The sequence below is a fragment of the Papio anubis genome, chromosome 1 (genome assembly GCF_008728515.1).
Source record: "Papio anubis isolate 15944 chromosome 1, Panubis1.0, whole genome shotgun sequence".
NCBI lineage: Eukaryota > Metazoa > Chordata > Mammalia > Primates > Cercopithecidae > Papio > Papio anubis.
The window spans coordinates 33231707-33253130 of NC_044976.1; the positions used below are offsets into that span (position 1 = coordinate 33231707).

A 21424-nucleotide genomic window follows, 5' to 3' on the forward strand; every position below is an offset into this window, starting at 1 on the left:
GCTCTTGGAAATTAAAAATACAGTAGTTGACGTTAGAAATTTAATAGAATAGGCTGGGACTAAAAGTACGCATCACCACGCCTGGCTAATTTTTTTTTTTTTTTTTTTTTTGAGACGGAGTCTCGCTCTGTGACCCAGGCTGGAGTGCAGTGGCCGGATCTCAGCTCACTGCAAGCTCTGCCTCCCGGGTTCACGCCATTCTCCTGCCTCAGCCTCCCGAGTAGCTGGGACTGCAGGCGCCCGCCACCTCGCCCGGCTAGTTTTTTGTGTTTTTTAGTAGAGACGGGGTTTCACCGTGTTAGCCAGGATGTTCTTGATCTCCTGACCTCGTGATCCACCCGTCTCGGCCTCCCAAAGTGCTGGGATTACAGGCTTGAGCCACTGCGCCCGGCCATTTTTTTGTATTTTTAATAGAGATGGGGTTTCACCATGTTGGCCAGGCTGGCCTCAAAGTCTTGACCTCATGATCTGCCCATCTCGGCCTCCCAAAGTGCTGGGATTACAGGTGTGACCACTGCACCCGGCGTTATATCCCACTTTTTTTATGTAAAGGGTCAATTATTAGCATTCTAGTCCTGACTCCTGTCCACCCTCTCATTCTTACCCAGTTGAGGTAGTGACTTCTCTAAATGGAAACTTTGGAAGGAGAAACTCATTGTGTGTAGTACAGCCTCTTCCTCTTTTCTTTCTACTTAGAAGCAAGTTGTCAACAGGGAACACTAGTTATTCTTTGCTCTTTTCTGCCTTAAATCTCACAGGAGCAGAAAACAGTAAGAAGGTTCTACCCTCCAACCTAGCTTTTTCCAGTAATGAAGGTGATGCTACCTTTTATTTGCCATTTCTATTGACTCTTATTTCTCAATTGGTTTAGAAGTGAGTGGGGAAGAGCAGTGTTAATTACTGGGCTCCCTTTGAACTCCCAGTAGTACAGTAGAAAGTACACTGAAGCAGGAGATACCAGGCCAGGTTTGTAATCCTAAATCTGACACTTAACCAGTTGTGTCCTTGGGCAAATCACTTGCCATTTAAGGCCTCAAATTCTTGTCTAATAAATACATCTAAATTTTTGGTTATAGCAACAGAAACCAGGTCTGGTTATTTTAAGTCAAAAAGGGGAAATGTGTGATAAGGATACTGATGGCTTGCAAAGAGATGAGAAACTAAGATAAAAGGTTTAGACAACAGACAGAACCAAGGACCTCCCAAGATCTGTCAGTAAGAACAGCTTGATCCACGTCACTGCTAATGCTAAAATAAACCTTATGCCAAACATACTGTCTTTTAATCTGGGTAAGAACAAATGCTAAAATAACCTTCCAAATCACAGAGGTTTTACACAATGGAAGTTTATTTCTGTCTCACACAACAGTCCAGCATGGGTGCTTCTGGTCTAGCGGCTTTCTTGGCAGCTCTCCTCCAGGCAGTGACTCAGGGACCCAGACTCCTGCCATCTTATGGCTCCGTACTTCTCTGTATGTGGTGTCCTCTCCATTCAGCCAATGGTTAGGAAAAGAGAGGGCAAAGATCAAATGTGGGAGGTTTTACTAGGTCAGGCCTTTTTTTTTTTTTTAAGAGACAGGGCCTCACTTTATCACCCAGGTTGGAATGCAGTGGTGCCATCATAGCTCACTGCAGCCTCAGATTCCTGGGCTCCAGTGGTTCTTCAGTCTCAGCCTCTAGAGTAGCTGGGACTACAGGAACGTGCCACCACATTCAGCTAAGTTTTGTGGTGTTTTCTTTTGTTTTGTTTTAAGAGACAGGGTCTTGCTCTGTCACCCAGGCTACAGTGCAGTGGCATGATCCTGGCTCACCACAGGCTCAGACTCCTGGGTTCAAGCAATCCTCCCACTTTAGCCTCCTGAGTATCTGGGACTAAGGAAGGAGACCACTACTCCTCCTGCTGCCCTCCTCCCCCTACCTTCCCTAGTTCACAAGACAGGAGGAAAGAGAAAAAGCAAAAAGTTAGAAAGAAACAAAAGTAAGATAAATAGCCAGACAACCTTGGCACCACCACCCGGCCCTAGGAGTTAAGAAAAGTAATAGTAATAACATCAACCCCTGACCTAAACTACTTGTGTTATCTGTAAATTCCAGACACTGTATGAAAAAAGCATTGTAAAACTTATTTTTCTGTTAGCTGATGCATGTAGCCCCCAGTCACATTTCCCACACTTGCTCGATTTATCATGACCCTTTCACGTGGACCCCTTAAAGTTGTAAGCCTTTAAAAAAGCCAAGAATTTCTCTTTTGGGGAGCTCAGCTCTTAAGACACAAGTCTGTCAACCCTTCCAGCCGAATAAAAAACCTCTTCCTTCTTTAATCCAGTGTCTGAGGAGTTTTGTCTGCGGCTCATCCTGCTACAGGACCACCAGCACAAACAAATGGCTAACTTTTAAATATTTTTTTAGAGATGGGGTCTCACCATGTTGCCCAGGCTGGTCTAGAACTCCTGGCCTCAAGCAGCCTCCTGAGTAACCAGGATTACAGGCACAAGCCACTGAACCTAGTTTCTATCTAAATTTTATTGTCTGGAACTCAAGACATAAGGCCACAGCTAACTTTAAAAAAAAAAAAAAAATGTACTGGGAGGCCGAGACGGGCGGATCACGAGGTCAGGAGATCGAGACCATCCTGGCTAACACGGTGAAACCTCATCTCCACTAAAAAATACAAAAAACTAGCCGGGCGAGGTGGCGGGCGCCTGTAGTCCCAGCTACTCAAGAGGCTGAGGCAGGAGAAGGGCGTGAACCCGGGAGGCGGGGCTTGCAGTGAGCCGAGATCGCGCCACTGCACTCCAGCCTAGGCGACAGAGCAAGACTCCGACTCAAAACAACAACAACAACAACAACAACAAATGTAGTCCATCTGTATGCCCAAGAAGATAAGGAAATGGGGTTTGCTGAACATTTGACGGTCTCTATCACAATATTACGTGAACAAGGTTCAAAGTTCTGAGAAGGATCACCGGATTGGACAAGTTTAGGTCACATGCTAAGCTACTAGTTGTATCAGGAAAGAAATATAGGAAGGATCTGTCCCTCTTTACTTCCACTGTGAGAGGTGGCAATAAGAGGGAAGGCAGAAGAATTGCCCTCACTCATAATGGAGAATTTCCCTAAAAGGGAGATCAGGGTGTTTACAGATAGGTGAAGAGATGGACGCCAGATAGCCCGAAATGACAGATATCCAGTACATCTGTAATCTGCATGGATTTAAAAAAAGAAAGTTTCGGCTGGGCGTGTGGCTTACACCTGTAATCCCAGCACTTTGGGAGGCCAAGGCGGGTGGATCACGAAGTCAGGAGTTCGAGACCAGCCTGATCAATATGGTGAAACCCCGTCTCTACTAAAAATATAAAAATCAGCTGGGCATGGTTGTCCTCATCTGTAATCCCAGGTACTCAGGAGGCTGAGGCGGGAGAATTGCTTGAATCCGGGAGGTGGACGTTGCAGTGAGCCAAGATTACACCATTGCACTCCAGGCTGGGCGAGAGAATGAGACTCCATCTCAAAAAACAAAAAAAGAAAGAATAAAAGAAAGTTTCTGGCCAGGTACAGCGGCTCACGTCTATAATCCCAACATTTTGGGAGGCCAAGGCAGGCAGATCACTGAGGCCAGGAGTTCAAGACCAGCCTGGCCAACATGATGAAACCCTGTCTCCAACAAAAATACAAAAATTAGTTGGGCGTGGTGGCACGCAGCTGTAGTCCCAGCTACTTGGGAGGCTGAGTCATGAGAATCACTTGAACCCAGGAGGCAGAGGTTGCAGTGAGCCCAGATGGCATCACTGCACTGCAGCCTGGGCGACAGAGTGAAACTGTGTCTCAACAAAAAAAGAGAAAGTTTCTGAGGGTTTTTTCAACTGTAGTAGTTTATTATTCAGATGCAAGAAATTTTAAAAATATAGGTGTCCAGAGAGTTCTACTGAGGGACAATGGCCCTCCCTGAGTCCTGCGGGCCTCCCACACTTTCAGAAGAGCAAATAATTAAAAGAAAAGGATAATATTTGTCAATGTATGAGAAAGCATTAATGGCCAATAAAACCATATACTATAAGAAAAGTGTGATTCAGTAACTAAACGTTAAAATGGAAACAGGACTGCAAGGTCAGAACCTTACAATTTTTTTTCCAGGTTTGTCACTACTAAAAGAGACCCAATAGCAGGTCTAACATTTTTGCCCAACGTTTACTCATGCACACACCAAAAACCTAAATTTGGTCTTTAGTAGTTTTATCAACTTATCCAGCTAAGCTTTTTTTTTTTTTTTTTTTTTTTTTTGAGAGACAGGGGTCTCACTATGTTGCCCAGGCTGTTCTCAAACTCCTGACCTCAACAGATCTTCCTGCCTTGGATTACAGGGGTGAGCCACTGCACTCAGCCCAGTCTAAATTACCTTGGACAGCAAAACTATGTTTTATAGCCCACCAAGAAAGAATTAGTTGATATCACAGGTTCTGTAATCTCAACTGGTATAATATTGTATTTATTTTTTCTATTAGATTTGATACGATTTCCAAAAATCCCAGAAAATAACCAAAATAATATTCCTGAAACTTTAAGAAGATATCAAAGTAAATATAGGTATAAAAACTGCAAAAATAATGCAGGACTATTTAACCTATGGCATTGACTTAAATATGTGTAGTCATTTTGTAATCTTTGCATTTGTGCATGCTTTACTAATGTTTAAGGCATTTGAAGTATTCAACTGTATCAGACCTAATAATTTTGTAATTGCAGTTTAAATTGTTTAATATAATTAAATTAAATTTATTACATGTTTAATGGTCAAGAAAAAAAGGGTTTCAATGTTTCATGCATTAGAAATATAACTAGTAAATTGGGCATTAAACAATAAAATAGCTATTAGTATTCCTGTCCATGCACAAAAGTCCTTTGGACATGAAAAAAAAAAAAATCCATCAAAAATACTGAGTCACAAGGCACCAAATAGATAATTTGTTTTTACCACTCCTTAGGAAGAAGGGGAAGTGATGAGTCTGGAGACTTACCACTTAAGGGAACTGGAATGAGGGTTGGTTGAAAGAATTTGGGATACTGTGGCATGTATAATTTCTGAGAAGACAGCCAAACAGGTGATTAGTCTATGGTGTGGTGAATGTTACAGAAGGGATGCTCTGGAAGCACAGAGGGAAGAGGAGTTAACCCAGCCTGGGATGGTTAGGAAAAGAGAGAAATAACCTTTTCTATGTATCTTTTATGGGTTCCTCTTCAAAGAGTCAGCTTGTTCACCTTTCTTGTTCTTTGATCTCGATTTTCCAAGCCTAACTTCCTCATTCTTTGTGCCTCCTTGTCCCTATTTACAGTAAACAACTTTCCTGGCAGTCCTAATCTATAACACATCTATTTCCTTGGTTCCCACTGAAACTGTCCTTCCCGTCTTTACTGCACCCTAAAACTGTAACGGACAGCCTCTCCATTCCCGCCTAGTTAGCCCTATTCAATTTTAAACAGTAGCCACTCGGGTCAGCTTAGATTGTGCAGTCCAACTCCAGCCAATGGGGAAAGGACACATGTACAGGAGCTGCTGTGTTAGGAATAAAAACCCCTGCCCCACCCCACTCGGTGTGCCCTTGTGACCACACCCAGCGCGAGTGGCACCCTTCTGCAGAAGTAAATTGCTTTGCTGAGAAATCTTTTTGCTGGAGTGCTGATTCTTCTTTGTAGCACCAAGCATTTGTTTCTAACAAGACATAGTACATTATAAAATACTATGTGATTGACGAGATGTTTATAACCAAATATCATGGAAACCTCACATCAGTTCCAATGACAAGTCTTTTTCACAATGAAGAGAAACCAGATTAGATGTGTCCCCACGGCTGGGATCTAGACATATCCCCGAGGCCTAACTAACTGGTAGGATGGCCAAGAAATCTGTTTGCTGAGGGACTTCTGGGAGAAAACTGATGTGAAGGTATTATGGGAAAAGGAATCTGATCTAGACCGCGAGAGGAGGTTCTTGGATCTCAAACAGGAGGGAATTCAAGATGAGTTGCAGAGTGCAGTGAAAAGAGAGTTTATTGAAAGTTACTCCATTACAGAGTGAAGTGTTCTCAGAAAGCAAGCAGAGGAACACATCATCTTTAAGTTTTTCTTATATAGGGGTCTTGTCTATGTAAAGACTAAAGTAAACTGTGCCTACGTGTGGGTGGGCTGACAGCATGACAAAGTTTATTATTCTATTGATTTAAAAAAAACTGTCCTTGACATTTTAGTGTGTGTGAATACATCAAAGCATAACTATAATTATCTTGAAAACATACACTGTGATGAATATAGGGACATCTGGACTTTCTATTGTTGTAGGAGTGTGTCTTTGTAGGTATCTTTAGGCTGTTTCCTCAAATGCAAATATCTTGTGACTACGGGTAGTGACCAGCAAGGAATGTGCCTTGTTAGTCTCAAGATGGAGCTGAACTTAAAATGGCCTTACTCTGACTCTCCTAGCCTCCTGCTTCCCTAACAGGGGGAAAAAAATAAGCCAGCAAGATAAACCTGGTTAGTAACAGAGACACAGGGACTGAGAACAGAATGAACAGAGTACAGTGTCTGTCACTTGGATCTAATTCAGCCTCAGCTCAAACGGAGTTATATCTAGATCTAGAGAATGGAAGAGAACAGAGGAGTGAAGAGAGGAAGCAAGAAAAAGCAAGAATCAACATTTGAAATGGAAGATTTCCTAAAAATTCTGACAGGTATTAACATTACCTGGGAATCCCTCTAATAGAGTGTGATGCCAAATTTGGAAGAGATCATCTCTTCACTTTTATTTATTTATTTATTTATTTATTTAGAGACTGGGTCTCACTCTGTCCCCCAGGCTGGAGTGTAGTGGCGCAATCACAGTTCACTGCAGTCTCAACCTCCTGGGCTCAGGTGATCCTCCTGCCTCAGCCTCCCAAGTAGCTGGGACCACCATAGGTGCACACCACCACACCTGCCTGATTCTTAAATTATTTGTAGGCCAAGCACAGTGGCTCACGCCTGTAATCCCAGCACTTTGGGAGGCCAAAGCAAGTGGATCACGAGGTCAGGAGTTCAAGACAAGCCTGGTCAAGATGGTGAAACCCCATCTCTACTAAAAATACAAAAATTAGCAGGGCACAGTGGCAGGTGCCTGTAATCCCAGCTACTCAGGAGGCTGATGTAGGAGAATTGATTGAACCCAGGGGGCAGAGGTTGCAGTGAGCCAAGATCATGCCACTGCACTCCAGCCTGGCGACAGAGTGAGACTCGTCTCAAAAAAAAAAAAAAAAAATTATTTGTAGAGACAGGGTCTCTCTATGTGGTTCAGGTTGATCTCCAACTCCTGGACTCAAGCGATTCTCCTGCCTTGGCCTCCCAAAGTGCTGGGATTACAGGTTTGAGCCACCACACCTGGCCTCTTCACTTTATTCCAGATATCCAGAGATCCACTTTACTAGGCAAAGAGCCCAAGAAATGCTGATTACAGACAGATTAGGAAACAGGCTTAGAGATAGTAAGCAGCTTCCCCAGGTTCTGTCAGGTTGTAAGTGATAGACATAGAATGTGGACACCAATACTGTATGGATCCAGTTCCTGTTCTTTTTTCATTTAGACACACTCCTCTGTGGTCTCTTGACTGTGTTTATTTCTAGTGATAACTACTTGACCTGCAGCTCTGTCAAGTGGAGAATACTCCTATACCACCTGCTTATTCTCTGAAGTTGAGTCTATGTCCTTTCTGCTCCCCATTGCTGCTCTTAAGCAAAAATTCATGTTCATTTAAAGTTTATTCCATCAGGTGCAGTGGCTCATGCCTGTAATCCCAGTACTTTGGGAGGCTGAGGTGGAAAGATTGTTTGAGCCCAGGAGTTTGAGACCAGCCTGGCAACATGGTGAGATCCCATCTCTACAAAAAATAAAAATAAAAAATTAGCCAAGCGTGGTGGCACACACCTGGAGTCCCAGCTACTCAGGAGGCTGAGGTGGGAGGATTGCTTGATCCCAGGAAGTTGAGGCTGCAGTGAGCTGTGTTCATGCCACTGAACTACAAGACAGAGCAAGATCCTGTCTCAAAAAAAACAAAAAAATTTAAAAAAAAGGTTATTCCATCAGGCTTTATCAGACCCTACTTCTACCTCTCCTTATTACTTGGCTTCTACTCATCTCCTCGTTGCTCTGCAACACACCCACAAAAATGTTGCTGCTTCCTGTTTTCCTCTCCACCCCAAATCCTGCCACAATTTAACTATTCTCACGGATACTTCTAACATCCTGGTCTCTCAGTCAATTTATTTTTTTTCTTCTACTATTTTTTTTTTCTTTTTTTTTTTTGAGACAGGGTTTTATCATCTTGGCCAGGCTGGTCTTGAACAACTGACTTCAAGTGATCCAACCACCTCAGCCTCCCAAAGTGCTGGGATTACAGGTGTGAGCTACTGCACCAGGATTGACCTTATCTTTTTTAATCAACCTCTCCACTTGGCTTTGTGATACTCTATTCCCCAAGTTTTCCTCATATCCCTTGGCTTATGAAGAAATATCCCATTTCTTCATAATCTCTTTCTGCGTTTCCATATCTATACCAGTTTTTTATCTATCAGTGTTCCTCAAGATTTCTCTCTTTGGCCCTCTTTTCACCTCACTGTGCCCATAATAGGGGTACACTTCTGTGGCTATAATCAACCCTATGGAATGACTCACAAAGCTATAACCCCTTCCCAGGCGTTTCTTCTGAATTGTTTCTCCAACTGCCTATTAAATATTTCCCTTCAGTTATTCCACGGCACCTCATCTCAATAGATCTAAAATTGAACCCATTATTTGCCCCAGGGCCCCGCCCCTTCAATTGCTCCTCCTCCTTGTTTCCTATCTCATGGAATAATACTGCCATCCACCAAGTTTTCTGATCATCATAGTAAACCCCCTCAACTCCACATTCATCCACAGTGACTCTTTCTCTCAAATGTCTCTTTAATCTGTATGTATTTTTCCATTCCCATTTCCACCCTCCATGTTCAGGCCATCATCATCTCTGATTTAGATTACAACAGTCTCTGAATTCATCTTCAGAAGTGTTCTCTGTGGCATAGTTTTTCTGCCCTCCCCACCCTAACCCCTAACAGAAACAGCCAGAGCAGTCTTTCTAAAATGCAAATCTGATCAAGTCACTTTCTCCATTAGAGCTCTCTTAGTCTTCCCACTACTCTTCCTACTTCCTAATGTGGCTTATAAGGTTCAGTATGCTGTGGCCTCATCTGCCTCCAGCCTCAATTCTTTTTTTTTATTATTTTTTTAGATGGAGTCTCCCTCTGTCGCCCGGGCTGGAGTACAGTGATGCGATCTCGGTTCATTGCAAGCTCCGCCTCCCGGGTCCATGCCATTCTCCCACCTCAGCCTCCCGAGGAGCTGGGACTACAGGCGCCCGCCACCACGCCTGGCTAATTTTTTGTATATTTAGTAGAGACGGGGTTTCATCATGTTAGCCAGGATGGTCTCGATCTCCTGACCTCATAATCCATCTGCCTCGGCCTCCCAAAGTGTTGGGATTACAGGCATGAACCACTGCACCTGGCCTCTTTTTTTTTTTTGAGACAGAGTCTTGCTCTGTTGCCCAGTACAGCGATGTGATCTCGGCTCACTGCAACCTCCACCTCCTGGGTTCAAGTGATTCTTGTGCCTCAGCCTCCCAAGTAGCTGGGATTAGAGCATGTGCCACCACACCTGGCTAATTTCTGTATTTTTTTTAGAGATGGAGTTTCACCATGTTGGTCAGGAGTGTCTCTAACTCCTGCCCTCAAGTGATCTTCCCATCTCAGCTTCCCAAAGTGCTGGGATTACAGGTACACCCAGCCCAGCCTCAATTCTTGCAACTACTTCCACCTTGCATGATAGGTTACAATATGCCAAATTTAATTCCTCAAACACTTCAAGCTTTTTCCGGTTTCTAAGCCTTTGAATATGCTGCTTCTAGAATATCTTTCTCTTCACTTGGCTAAGTCCTACTCAGCCTTCTTGTGTCACTTTTTATGTCACTTTCTTCTGGAAGCCTTCCTTAACCTCCAAGCTCAGAATAAGTGGTCCTTGAATGGGCTTCCTAGCACACTGTGCTTCTACTCTCATAGTCTCATGTTGGCAATACCTATTTACATGTTCAAATACCCCTCTGGACCAGCTCCATGAGGGTATAAACTATATCTATCTTGGTTCTTCTTTTTTAAAAAATCCCCACCATCTAGTATAGTGATGGGAATTTAAAAATCCCCACTATCTAGCACACAGACAACACTCTACAGATGGATGTTAAATAATAATAATTACTGACATTTTTTTCAGTACTCTTCACAGGGCAGATATGCTTTCCATATATTATTCCATTTGATCTTCTCAGCAGCCCCATAAAGAAAGTACTATTGGCCAGGTGCGGTGGCTCATGCCTGTAATCCCAGCACTTTGGGAGGCTGAGGCAGGTGGATCGCAAGGTCAGGAGATTGAGACCATACTGGCGAACACAGTGAAATCTAAAATACAAAAAATACAAAAAACTACTAAAAATACAAAAAAATTAGCCGGGCGTGGCAGTGTGCACCTATAGTCCCAGCTACTCGGGAGGCTGAGGCAGGAGGATGGCCTGAACCCAGGAGGCAGAGCTTGCAGTGAGCCGAAATCACGCCACTGCACTCCAGCCTGGGTGACAGAGCAAGACTCTGTCTCCAAAAAAAAAAAAAAAAAAAAAAAAAAAAAAAAACCCACAGTGTATGTCAGGCAGAAGTGTAGAGCAAGACCTATACAGAAAGTTTCATTTGGCTTTGATAGCCAGCAAATAAAACTCAAAAAACCTTTCAAATGCTGTCCTGAGATGGGATGTTACACATAATTACAGTGCTTTTTAGTTTTTTCTTTAGCATAAAGAGCCTTGAAGAGAGAGAAGGGTTCTTCAAGGAGACAAACAGAATTATGACTCATTCTTACTCTCCCTATTGCAGATTGTTCCACTTATTGGCAATTAGCTGTGTGCTATCTGGTGAATTCTTATATCTCTATTTTGCATCATTCTCCAGCTCTTGTTTTTTTCCCCCAGTAAATGTGTGGGGTGTTTCTTTCCATTATAAAGGTGGTACATTATTATGGTCAGGGATATCTATCTATCTATAACTATGTAAGTATAGATATACAGATTTGTAAGTTAAAATGTAACAGAAAGAGAAATCCACCCTCAGTTTCATTGTCTCAAAGACACTTTAGATTTAATGTATTTCCCTCCCGCCCCCATCTTCTTTCTTTTTTACTTTTTTGAGACGGATCTCGCTCTGTCACCCAGGGTGGAGTGTGGTGGCACAATCTTGGCTCCCTGAAACCTCTGCCTCCAGGGTTCAAGAGATTCTCTTGCCCCAGTTTCCCGAGTAGCTGGGATTACAGGCACGTGCCACCACGCCTTGTTAATTTTTGTATTTTTAGTAGAGACGGGGTTTCACCAAGTTGACCAGGCTGATCTCGAACTCTTGACCTCAAGTGATCTGCCCACCTCAGCCTCCCAAAGTGCTCGGATTACAGACATGAGCCACCACGCCTGGCACCCGCCCCCCATCTTCTTTCATGAGTTGTTTTTTCAAATGTATTTGACACTTTGGGAGGCTGAGACGGGTGGATCACTTGAGGTCAGGAATTTGAGACCAGCCTGGCCAACATGGCGAAATTCCATCTCTACTAAAAATACAAAAACTAGCCGGGCATGGTGGTGCATGCCTGTAATCCCAGCTACTCAAGAGGCTGAGGCAGGAGAATTTCTTGAACCCAGGAGACGGAGGTTGCAGCGAGCTGAGATCATGGCTCTGCATTCCAGCCTGGGTGACAGAGCAAGACTCCATCTCAAAAAACAAAAACATAAAATAAATCAAATATTTGAAATTGTGCTACTTGTGCAATCCTCCATTCCAACACTTCTCGCTCTGTGACAGCCATGTGTTTTGAATGGGACTGACACTACCTCCATCCAAGTCCGTGGGTGGGACCTGATTGGTACAATTCAGTAACAGTGTCTCAACCTCCTTATCACAATTGATTCAGAAGCAGCACAAGACCCCAGACAGGCCAGCTAGTCAAACCGTTGTGGAAAGAAATACCCTCGTTCTTCCTGGTTGTGAATGAGGAGGTATATATTCCATGATAACCACCTTATTACCACAAAGAAGCCAACTTGGGAATAAAGACAATCAAAGAGGGCAGAGCTGAGAGAATTACAGAAAAATGCAGCCCAGCCCAGGTTGAGCCAAGTTTGGAGCTTGTCCTCTTTTCCTATTTTTCAATTAATGGGTCAATGTATTCCCTTTATTATTTAAATCTATTAAAGTTGAATTCTATATTACTGGGAACCAAGCATGCTAAACAGATATACCCCACACACACACACACGGGATAATCAAATGAAGAAATTTTAGCACTAGGCTGTTAAAAAGTAGATGAAGACTATTTTTGTGGATATAGAATACAAAGAATAAAACGGTAGTATTAACTTCCATTAGTTCTCTACTAGTTGTGAACTAAAAAGAGTATACTCTTTTCCTTTTTTCTTTCTTTTTTTTTTTTTTAGACGGAGTCTCACTCTGTCACCCAGGCTGGAGTGCATGGCGCGATCTCTGTTCGCTGCACCCTCCACCTCCCAGGTTCAAGCGATTCTCCTGCCTCAGCCTCCTGAGTAGCTGGGAGTAGCTGGGACTACAAGCGCCCACTACCACACCCAGCGGATTTTTGTATTTTTAGTAGAGCTGGGGTTTTGCCGTGTTGCCCAGACTAATCTCAAACTCCTGACCTCAAGTGATCCTCCCACCTAGGCCTCCCATAGTGCTGGGAGTACAGGCATGAGCCACTGCACTTGCCCTCAAAAGAGTGTACTCTTAATGTCTGTGTATTCTCCTAAGAGTATGAATGTCACTGATGATGCATAAGATCCTGGGAACTCTTCTTGGATTATGGTTTGGCTGCTACTTGGCCTCTCTCTTCAGATACTTATTCAAAAGAGAAAAATCAAGGAACCAAGTTGGGTTCCAATGCTTCATTCTAAAGTAAAATAGGCCAGGCGTGGTGGCTAAAGCCTATAATCTCAGCAATTTGGGAGGCCGAGGTGGGCAGATCACCCGAGGTCGGGAGTTCGAGACCAGCCTGACCAACATGGAGAAACCCCATCTCTACTAAAAATACAAAATTAGCCAGGTGTGGTGGCACATGCGTGTAATCTCAGCTACTTGGGAGGCTGAGGCAGGAGAATCACTTGAACCCAGGAGGTGGAGGTTGCAGAGAGCCGAGATCGCGCCATAGCACTCCAGCCTCAGCAACAAGAGCGAAACTCCATCTCAAATAAATAAATAAAGTAAAATATACATTTTGGGGCAGACTCAGGTATGGAAGAAAGAACATATTTCTTCCTTTTCTCATATTAAAATTAAATTAGAATCTGAGACCTTGTGCTGGTATACTGGCAGAAAATTTAATCTCAGTTGTTACTGGCATTCCTAAGAAGACTACCACTAGGGTTATGTACAGGTCCCACAGTGAGTCTCACCACCAAAGCATCCCAGAGGCTCTGTAGCCATTGGCTCAATAGTCTAGCCTCTAGCCTGGTTACATCAAAGATGGCCATTGCTCCAGCCTACATGTTATTATCAGGATCAGTGGCCTGGGGCATGAGCATCTTCATCAAGAACAGGACTCGGTGTGCTCAGGGTTCAGCCCTCTCCCCACCATGCTGTTAAAGAACATGGCACAGGTACCCTCAAATCACACAACCTATAGAACTTCACCCTCCTCCTATCATTGTGAAATATTTTCTCCCTTAGTTTTCTCAAAAGTACTTGCCTATCTCCTCGGCCAACACACACATGCACACACACACAGACACACACACACACACTCCCTCCCTCCTTGATACTTTCATAATGTTTTCAGTTAGCTAAAATATTTGCAAAATTTAGGACCAGCTCTTGACTTCCAACAGCTTCTGCTTTTGGTCCTACCAAAAACCCTAAGACAAGGATGCAAGGGAGGAATGGTACACAGCAAACAACAAAAAATAATATTTCAAAACTATGGCCAGGCACAGTGGCTCACACCTGTAACTCCAACACTTTGGGAGACCGAGGCAAGAGGATCACTTGAGGTCAGGAGTTCAAGACCAGCCTGGCCAACATGGTCGGAACTCTATCTCTACTAAAAATACAAACATTAGGCTGGGCTTGGTGGCTCACACCTGTAATCCCAGCACTTTGGGAGGCCAAGGTGGGCGGATCACCTAAGGTCAGGAGTTCGAGATCAGCCTGGCCAACATGGTGAAACCCCATCTCTACTAAAAATACAAAAATTAGCTGGGTATGGCACGTGCCTGTAATCCCAGCTACTCAGGAGGCTGAGGTAGGAGAATCGCTTGAACCTGGGAGGAGGAGGTTGCTGTGACCCGAGATCACGCCACTGCATTCTAGCCTGGGAGACAGATCAAGACTCCATCCCCCCCGGCCCCCAGAAAAAAAAATACAGAAATCAGCTGAGTGTGGTGGCGCTTGCCTGTAATCCCAGCTTCTCGGGAGGCTGAGGCAGGAGAATCAGTCACTTGAACCCAGGAGGCGGAGGTTGTAGTGAGTCAAGATCATGCCACTGCACTCCAGCCTGGGAGACAGGGCGAGACTCCATCTCAAAACAACAACAACAACAAAACCAAACACATACCTTGCCCCATGAACAAGCAGCTTATATCCAATGGAAGTCCTCACCTGGAACCAGGTTTCTATCTTTTTTATAGCATTTTTTCCCTCTCGCTCCTATCATCAGAAGCAGGGATGTATACTCACTACTCTAGTTCTCCTGTTTCGTGTAAAGGCGTTACACGAAAGTGCTAGGGCTTATTGCTCATTGATATTTTTTACTTGCAAGAACTATTCATTTATTGGAAACAGGAGCCTACATGTCTTAGAGGGTCAACTGCTTTATCTTGCTTAGTGAAACAAACTCTATTAATCTACAAACTAAAGCATACTTGCTATCAGGAATCACTCATGAATATATATATACACACATACACACACACATATATAGTCATGTGTGGCTTAACGATGGGAATATGTTCTGAGAAATGTGTTGTTAGGTGATTTTGTTATTGTAGGAACATCATAGAGGGTACCTACACAAACTTAGATGGTATAGCCTACTACACACCTAGGCTATACAGTATAGACTATTCCTCCTGGGCTACAAACCTATTACAGCATGTTATTGTAATGAATACTATAGACAATTATAACAAAATGGTAAGTTTTTGTGTATCTAAACATATCTAAACATGGAAAAGTTACAGTGAAAAATACAATGTTATAATCCTGTGGGATTACGATTGTGTATGTAGTCTGTCCTTGATAAAAACGTCCTTATGCAGCATGTGACTGTTAGGATGACTGGCTGCAAATGACAGAAAACCAAGTGAAAGTAGGTTAAGTACAAGAGAGACTCTATTGGCTCACAGAAGTTACAAGTTCACAGTTGGGCACTGTGGCTCACACCTGTAATCCCAGCACTTTGGGAGGCCTAGGCGGGCAGATCACCTGAAGTCAGGAGTTCAAAACCAGCCTGGCCAACATGGTGAAACCCCATCTCTACTAAAAATACAAAAATTAGGCCGGGCATGGTGGCTCACACCTGTAATCCCAGCACTTTGGAAGGCCGAGGCGGGCAGATCACGAGGTCAGGATATCGAGACCATCCTGGCTAACATGGTGAAACCCTGTCTCTACTAAAAATACAAAAAAAAAAAAAAAAAATTAGCAGGACATGGTGGTGGGTGCCTGTAGTCCCAGCTACTTGGGAGGCTGAGGCAGGAGAATGGTATGAACCCGGGAGGCAGATCTTGCAGTGAGCAAAGGTAGCACCACTGCACTCCAGCCTGGGTGACAGAGCGAGACTCCGTCTCAAAACAAACAAAAAAAATACAAAAATTATCTGGGAGTGGTGGTGCACACCTGTAGTCCCAGCTACTTGGGAGGATGAGGAAGGAGAATCACTTGAACCTGGGAGGCAGAAGTTGTAGTGAGCCAAGATCACACCACTGCACTCCAGACTGGTGACAGAGTGAGACTCCATCTCAAAAAAAAAAAAAAAAGCTAGACTTCACAAATGGCTAGATCAAGGGGATAGAAGGGTGGGTATCAAAAGTGTCATTATATGATCTAGACTAATGAATCTGAATACTCCATCTCCCAGGTATTGTGATTAGGTAAGTGGTAGTTATTATATGGTATCAACACCTTGCGGAAAATTTTTGCCCCTAAACTACTAGGACATACACCTCTTATCCAGTGAAAATATCCTTCAAGAATGGAAGTAAAATAAAGACAGTATCAGAGAATAATGAATATCCATTATTAGAGGATATCAGATTCCTCTAAAGTGGTAAAACATTGATTCCCAAGTGGACTATAAAAAGTTATCAGAGGATAATGGAATTCCTCCAATGAAGGGAACCTGATGAGGAAGAATAACAGAAATGGTAAATAGCTGGGTAAATATAATAGATTATTCTTCTTTTTAGTTTATATATATATGTAAAGTATATATATCTAAACATATATAAAAGTATATATATACACACACATAAATACATATGTAAAAGTATGTGTATGTGTATGTCTGTATGTGTGTGTATATATATACAAAATTATAACAAATATAACAAAATATAACAAAATTATATAAAATTATAACAAAAATTATAACACTATCTGATGGGGCTTGCAATTCTACTGTATAAGGTAATTATAACATAAAGTGTGGGGAAGGAGATAAAGGAACTTATATAGTGATAACATTTCTATACTCCCCCTAAAGTGGTAAAATACTGGTTCTTAAGTAGACTAAAAAGTTAATATGTTTATTGTAATCCCTAAAACAAACACTAAAAAAAGATATACGGATATGTGAAAAACACAATAGATCAGTCAGGCATGATGGTGTACCCATGTACCCCTGTAATCCAAGATACTGAGAAGCTAAAGCAGGAGAATCGCTTGAGCCCAGGAGTTTCAGAGCAGTCTGGACAACACAGTAAGACTCTATCTCGAAAGAAAGAAAAGAAAAGAAAAGAAAGAAAAGAGAGAAAGAGAGATAGAGAGAGGGAGGGAGGGAGGGAGGGAGGGAGGAAGGAAGGAAGGAAGGAAGGAAGGAAGGAAGGAAGGAAGGAAGGAAGGAAGGAAGGAAGGAAGGAAGGGGAAGGAAGGAAAGAAGGGAGGAAGGAAAGAAGGAAGGAAGGAAGGGAGCAGGGGAGAGGAGGGGAGGGAAGGAGGGAAAGAAAGAGAAAGAGAGAAAGAGAGAAAGAGGAAGGAAGGAAGGAAGGAAGGAGAAACACAACAGAAGAATTAAAATGGAATACCTACAAATGTTTAATTAGAAAAAAAAAGGGAGGAAAGGGAGTAGAGCACAAATAAATTAAATGGTACACCTAAATCTGACCATATCAATAATTACTTTAAATTTTACTGATCTACAAATGTCAATTAAGCAGAAGAAATTATCGTAATGGAATTATTTACTTATTTATTTGTTTGATTTTTTTGAGACAAAGTCTCACTCTGTCGTCCAAGCTGGAGTACAATGGCACAATCTCGGCTCACTGCAAACTCCACCTCCCGGGTTCAAGCAATTCTCCTGCCTCAGCCTCCCAAGTAGCTGGGACTATAGGCATAAGCCACCACACCCTGCTAATGTTTGTATTTTTAGTAGAGACAGGATTTCGCCATGTTGGCCAGGCTGGTCTCAAACTCCGACCTCAGGTGATCCGCCTGCCTCAGCCTCTCAAAGTGTTGGGATTACAGGCATGAGCCACAGCACCCAGCCTATCATAATGAAATTTTTTAAATCACCCAACTATATACTACCTACAAGAAACATGCTTCAAATAAAATGTTACATAAAAGTTCAAAGTAAAAGGATGAAAAAGATATATCAAGCAAACATTAACCAAAATATAACAGGAGTAACTATAGTAATATCAAACAAAGTAGAATTTCAGGGCAAAGAAAATTACCAGAGATAAAAGGGGGCCTTACACAGTAATAAAAGGGTCAATTTACCAAGAATACATAATAATCCTAAATGTATATGCACCTAATAACTAACTGAACTTCAAAATAAACAAAGGTAAAACAGACAGAACCGGCTGGGCATGGTGGCTTATGCCTCTAATCCTGCACTTTGGGAGGCTGAGGCAGGAGGATTGCTTGAGCCCAGGAGTTCAACGCCAGCCTGGGAAACACGGTGAGATCCTGTCTCAAAAAATAATAATAATAATACTAAAATAACTGAAAGGAGAAACAGACAAATCCACAATTATAGTTGGAAACGTCAACACTCCTCTCAGAGTAGTTGATAGAAATAGTAGACAGAAAATGAGCAAAGAAATAGAAAAATTGAATAACATCAAACAATTGGATCTAATTTACATTTATAGGACACTCCACCCAACAACAGTAGAACATACATTCTTTCAAGTACACGAGGAACGTTTACCGAAATAGACAATATCCTGGGTTATAAAACAAACCATAACAAATTTAAAATAATTTAGATAATAAACATTTTCCCTGGTCATAAAGAAATTAAATTAGAAATCAATAACAGAAAGATAACAGGAAATCTCCAAACACATGGAAATTAAACAACATATTTATAAAACTTCTTTTTTTTTTTTTTCTGTTTGAGACGGAGTCTCGCTCTGTCGCTCAGGCTGGAGTGCAGTGGCCAGATCTCCACTCGCTGCAAGCTCCGCCTCCCGGGTTTATGCCATTCTCCTGCCTCAGCCTCCCGAGTAGCTGGGACTACAGGCGCCCGCCACCTCACCCAGCTAGTTTTTTGTATTTTTAGTAGAGACGGGGTTTCACCGTGTTAACCAGAATGGTCTCAATCTCCTGACCTCATGATCCTCCCACCTCGGCCTCCCAAAGTGCTGGGATTACAGGCGTGAGCCACCGCACCCAGCTCTAAAACTTCTAAACACACTGACCATGGATTAAAGAAGACTCAAGTAAAATTAGAATATTTTAATTGAACAAAAAAATACAATTTATCGAAATTTGTGGGATACAACTAAAGCAGTACAGTTGACCCTTCAACAACATGAGTTTCAACTGCATGGGTCCACTTTTATACATAAGTTTTCTTCCCCCTGCCACCCTTGAGATAGCTAGACCACTGTCTTCCCTTTCTCCTCCTCCTCAGCCTACTCTGCCTGAAGATGAGGAGGATGAAGACATTTATGACGGGTTCATTCTCGGCTTTCGGCACCAAAAAAAAAAAAAGACTTTTATGACTCATTTACACATAATAAATAATAATCACATTTTCCCTTCCTTTTGATTTTTTTAATACCATATTCTTTTCTCTAGCTTACTTTATTGTAAGAATATAGTACATAATACATATACAAAATATAGTTAATTGAAGGCTTCTGGTCAACAGTAGGCTATTAGTAATTCGGTTTTGGGGGATTCAAAAGTTACACATGGATTTTCAACTGTGCAGGGTGGTTGGCCAAGAGTCAACCACCTGTATTTCCTGTATTTAAAGGGAAATTTATGGCATTAAGTCATTAGAAAAGAAGAATGATCTCAAATAAATAATCTAAGCTTCCATCTTAAGAAATTAGAAAAAGAAAAGGAAAATAAACCCAAAGCAAACAGAAGGAAGGAAATAAAGAGCAGAAATCAATGAAATTAAAATAGGGAAAACTGATAAAACCAAAACTTGGCTCTTTGGAAAGATCATAAGATGGATAAACCTCTAGCAAGACTGAGAAAGAAAAATTAGAGTAGCCACAACTTATTAATATCAGGAATTAAAGAGGGGATATTGCTACAGGGCACACAAACATTAAAAGGACAAAAATACCACAAACAACTCTACCCATAAAAATTCAATAATTTAGGTGAAATGGGCCAAGACCTCAGAAAACAAAAACTAGCAAAACCCATCCAAGATAAACCAGATAAACTGTTCTATACAAATTAAATACATTGATTTCATAGCTAAAAATTTTCTAAAATAGAAATTTCCAGGCCCAGATAATTTCACTGGTAAACCTTACCAAACATTTAATGAAAAAAATAACATTTAAATCTTCAAAGTAGCCTCTAGTAGAAGAAAAAGAAACAGTTCTCATCTCATTCTATGTAGCCAGAATTATCCTGATTCTGAAGCAAGACAAAGACAGATAAGAAACCACAAGCCGGCCAGGCGCAGTGGCTCATGCCTGTAATCCCAGCATTTTGGGAGTCTGAGGTGGTTGGGTTGCCTGACCTCAGGAGTTCGAGACCAGCCTGGGCAGCATGGTGAAACTCTGTCTCTACTACAAATACAAAAAAAAAAAAAAATAGCCTCGCATGGTGGTGGGCACTTGTAATCCCAGCTAATTGGGAGGCTGAGGCAGAGACTTGCTTGAACCCGGGAGGCGGAGGTTGCAGTGAGCCGAGATCGCACCACTGCACTCCAGCCTGAGCCACAGAGCGAGACTCTGTCTCAAAGAAAAAAAAAAAAGAAACTACAAGCCAATATCTGTCATCAATATAGACACAAAAATCCTCAACAAATAATCTTAGTAAATCTTTAAAATATTATTAAATATAATATATAAAAAGAATAACACACCATGACTAAGTCACCATGACTAATTGGGGTTTACTCCAGGAAGTCTGGTTTTATATAATTTTATATAACATAATATAATTTTATATAATTTATATAATTATATATTATATATATTTATATATAAATGTATGTGTATATGTATATATAAATGTGCATTTTTTAAAAAAATTTTTTTTAAAGAGAGAGGATCTCACTCTGTCACCTGGACTGGAGTAAAGTGGTGCAACCATAGCTAGCTCACTGCATCTTTGAACGCCTGAGCTCAAGCCATCCTCCATGTCGGCCTCAGGATTATAGGTGTGAGCCACTTCACCTAGCCTGGTTCAATATTTGAAAATCAATCAGATTGATTGTTATTACTCGCATATTAATAATCTAAAGATTGTTACTAATCACATATTAATAATCTAAAGATGAACCACATGATCATATCCATTTCCGCAGTTGATGTTCTGCACCAGATACATTTCTAGGTATCTGACAAAATTCAGCGTCCATAATTTTAAAAAAGAAAAATAACTCTCAGAATAGTAGGATAGAGAGGAACTTCCTTAGCCTGATAATAGGGATCTGCAAAAACCTATAGTTAACATGATGCCTAGTGGCAAAAAGCTGAATGCTTTTCCCCTAACGTCAATAAACCGGGATTGTCTACTCTCACCACTCCAATTCTACATTGTACTGCAAGTCCTAACCAATATAAAAGGCATATAGATTGGAAAGAAATAAATACAACTTTTCCTTCTTTCTTTCTTTCTTT

At 41.9% G+C, this 21424-nt stretch overlaps 1 long non-coding RNA gene across 1 annotated transcript in view; it reads right to left on the reverse strand.

Annotated features, from left to right (window-relative positions):
• Positions 1-1330: 1330 nt before the first annotated feature.
• LOC116268974 overlaps positions 1331-21424 on the reverse strand; it is a 35241-nt gene continuing 15147 nt past the window's right edge. Inside the window, exon 3 of the long non-coding RNA XR_004176302.1 lies at positions 1331-1486. This is a non-coding gene — a long non-coding RNA (uncharacterized LOC116268974). The remainder of the gene's footprint in view (positions 1487-21424) is intronic.